Source organism: Phocoena sinus, chromosome 7 (genome assembly GCF_008692025.1).
Source record: "Phocoena sinus isolate mPhoSin1 chromosome 7, mPhoSin1.pri, whole genome shotgun sequence".
Taxonomy (NCBI): Eukaryota; Metazoa; Chordata; class Mammalia; order Artiodactyla; family Phocoenidae; genus Phocoena; species Phocoena sinus.
The window spans coordinates 28790363-28794059 of NC_045769.1; positions in this window are offsets into that span (position 1 = coordinate 28790363).

A 3697-nucleotide genomic window follows, 5' to 3' on the forward strand; every position below is an offset into this window, starting at 1 on the left:
TTTGGCACTTAATGATAGCACCTAAAACTATCCTAAAGGGCAAGTAACTACAATCCCAGTACACAAAATCACATACATAGATACAAAATCCATATTTTGATACATAGCTTCAGGTTTTGACGGCCACCTTTCAAAAGTTTGGTGATGGTGCCATCCCAGCCTGGTGCCCTGTGCAAAAGACATTTCCTCTGCAAAATGGTGTTTCATTTTCCTGAACTGTGTACAGGATTGTCACTTTTCTTTGTTTCTTCAGAAATGAGTCCCTTCATACAATAAATCGTCATTTCTTCTTTCTGAAGTCATCTCAGTCTATCTTATTTTATATATAAATAAATAAATAAATATATATATATATATATATATATATATATATATATATATATATATTCACAAACTGACTTACAAAGCTTGAGTCCTCAACCAGGGCTCACTGCGAATGGCACCCTCTAGGACTAGTCAGTGTATAAACGCGTAACCACACACAGTGCCCTTGAAGTTAAGAGCTCTGTGCTAGAAGAATCCAGCACTTAGAGCAGAGAATTCAACAGGAATTTGCTGTCCTTTGATTTTTTTTCCCCCCTGCTGTATATTATTTCCAGATTTTAGCATTATGACTTTTAAATTCTTTTCTCTGCAATGCAGAACCTAAATAGACAAGCAAAACAATATATCTAGTGTGTAAGACGGAAAATCAGTTGTTGGCCTACTTGAAATAGGTTAAACTTAATTTTTTTTAATTTGGATTTTTTAGGAAGTTGTTATTGTGGGGTAAATTTGATACAGTTGATCACATCGGGTTAGTGTTACTTCTCTTAGCTGAAACAAAATGAAGAGCTAGAGTTTATAAACGTGGCTCCAATGGGTACAAGCTCTAGTTGAATGGACATTTTGGTAAGCTAACACCATTTTTTTTTTTTTACATCTTTATTAGAGTATAATTGCTTTACAATGGTGTGTTACTTACTGCTTTATAACAAAGTGAATCAGTTATACATATACATATGTTCCCATATCTCTTCCCTCTTGCATCTCCTTCCCTCCCACCCTCCCTATTAACACCATTTTTGAATGTAGCTACAAAAGTTGTCATCAAATCCTAGAATTATAATGGAAGAAAGTCTGGGAAGGAAGTAATCTAATTCACCTGTTTTAGTGCAGATATATTCTAAAGATCAAATGAAATAAACTCGAGTTTTCTCTTTACTGACTTAGATCCTATACAAAGAAGGTAAGTGAATTCCCTCATGCTTCTTCTTTCCTACTTTTTCCTTTTACACACACACACACACACACACACACACACACACACACACTTGCACATGTGTGTATGGTTGCCAAATTTTCTACAGTGCATGTGATTTTGACAATCAGAGGGAAAAAACACACAATAACAAGTGTATATAGCACATAGTACACACTCAATAAATTTTGTTGAATGGGAAAAATATACATTTGAAAACATGAATTATAAAATCAAGTCTTGTCCCTTGATTAAAAAAAAATTGTATGGGCTTCCCTGGTGGCGCAGTGGTTGAGAATCTGCCTACCAATGCAGGGGACATGGGTTTGAGCCCTGGTTCAGGAAGATCCCACATGCCGTGGAGCAACTAGGCCTGTGCACCACAACTAAGGAAGCCCGTAAGCCACAACTACGGAAGGCTGCGAGCCACAACTACTGAAGCCCACGCACCTAGGGCCCGTGCTCTGCAACAAGAGAAGCCACCACAATGAGAAGCCTTCACACCGTAATGAAGAGTAGCCCCCGCTTACCGCAACTAAGAAAGCCCATGAACAGCAATGAAGGCCCAACACAGCCAAAAAATAAATAAATAAATTTATTTTAAAAATCACAGATACAGTCTCAGGGCATAATCAACCCTGTGAACAAAGATTTATGCACAAATATTTATTTCAGAGTTATAGAAATGAAAAAAATGGAAGCAATCTGAATAGGCAATAATAAAAGAATTATGAGATAAATGCTATATCTATGAGGAAATATTATGCAACCCTTTAAGCTATATTTATAACAACTTTAAAGGACATGGGTAAATACTCATGACATAATGTTAAATTTATAAAATCACGGGCCTACTAAGTTGCATTTCAGTACAAGTTTAGCTCTGTAAGGACACAGTGCACAGAAAGAAGAACTGGAAGGGAATATACTAAAATGTTAATAGCGTTTAAGGGTAGTGAGACTATTGAGTTTTTTTTGCCTCTTTACCATATTTCGGAATTTGTCTCAAATAATAAAGATACATTATTTTGATGATGATAAAAGAGTTAAAAACTAGAAAAATGTTTCTATGGAAGAGAATTTATTCATGTAGCAGCTCAAAATCAATGAAAAAATTATGCATTTATAATATAAACTAAACCCATCAGGTGGTTTTAATTATAATGCTATGAGAGTCACATAATTGAGTTTCCATTATCCCCGCAGGTAATCTGTTCCAAAGTATAACAATCAAAAAATGTCAACTTTACCTTCAATTCTTTCGTTTCTATTTGGATCCATTATGACTCAGTGACTTTGTGGGAATATGTGCGCTTATATCACATTCTAACATCTTTCTTTTACTAAATAATCTATTCGTTTCATCTTCTCTTCCTTGCATTTTCTTATTTTATTGTCTCTTAATTGTTTTATTTTATTCTGTATTATCTCAAGTTCCTGGGGTGCTAATTCTCTCATTTATTGTCTCCCGACTCTCCCTCATGGTGGATCATTTCCTCATGTAGTCTGTAAGTTTTAATTGTGAGCATATCTTTAGCAGGTACATTGTTTCTTTAGATATTTCAGGTGCTTTGCATTATAAAAGTGTCCTCAAAAAAAGATTTTGTGTTTGCTTCCAGCCCAGCTCTCGGGGATTCCACCCTGTTCAGGACCCATTTTCATACTAATTTCTGGGTTTGGGATTCTCATACCATGTGGATGGTATTAATTCAGATCTTATACCTCTGCATAGGTTTTTATTTTTAGAAATTTATTTATTTATTTTTGGCTGTGTTGGGTCTTCATTGCTGCGCGTGGGCTTTCTCTAGTTGTGGCGAGTGGGGGCTACTCTTTGTTGCAGTGTGTGGGCTTCTCATTGCGGTGGCTTCCCTTGTTGTGGAGCATGGGCTCTAGAGCACAGGCTCAGTAGTTGTGGCACACGGGCTTAGGTGCTCCACGGCATGTGGGATCTTCCCGGACCAGGGATCGAACCCGTGTCCCCTGCATTGGCAGGTGGATTCTCAACCACTGCATCATCAGGGAAACCCCTGCATGGAGTTTTAATTTCTCAGAGGAGACTCCTTCTTATGCACAAAGTGCCAAGGGCACAAGCTTCCTTTATGCAACCAGTGTGGTGTGTCTGATGCTCTCTTCACAGTAGGCCAGACCTCCAGGACTCTGCTCTTAAGCAGAGGTCTTGGTTCTAGTTCCCCACCTGGTATGAGCCCTCAGTCATGGCCTTCATCCCTATATGGATACACAGCCATACACAGCCTGTGACTGGGCCCAGTGTCCCCAGGACTTTGATGTCATCTCATACACATATTGCTCTAGTTCTGAGTTCCATCTTCTGTTCTGGTGCCTAGGTATTTCCTTTCAAGCTATACATATATTTTAAAAGTTTTTGCATCTTATCCAGAAATCCTATGGTTTGGAGTGAGAGGAGTTCTGTGGAATTCTTGGAACTCTGGAGTGGGA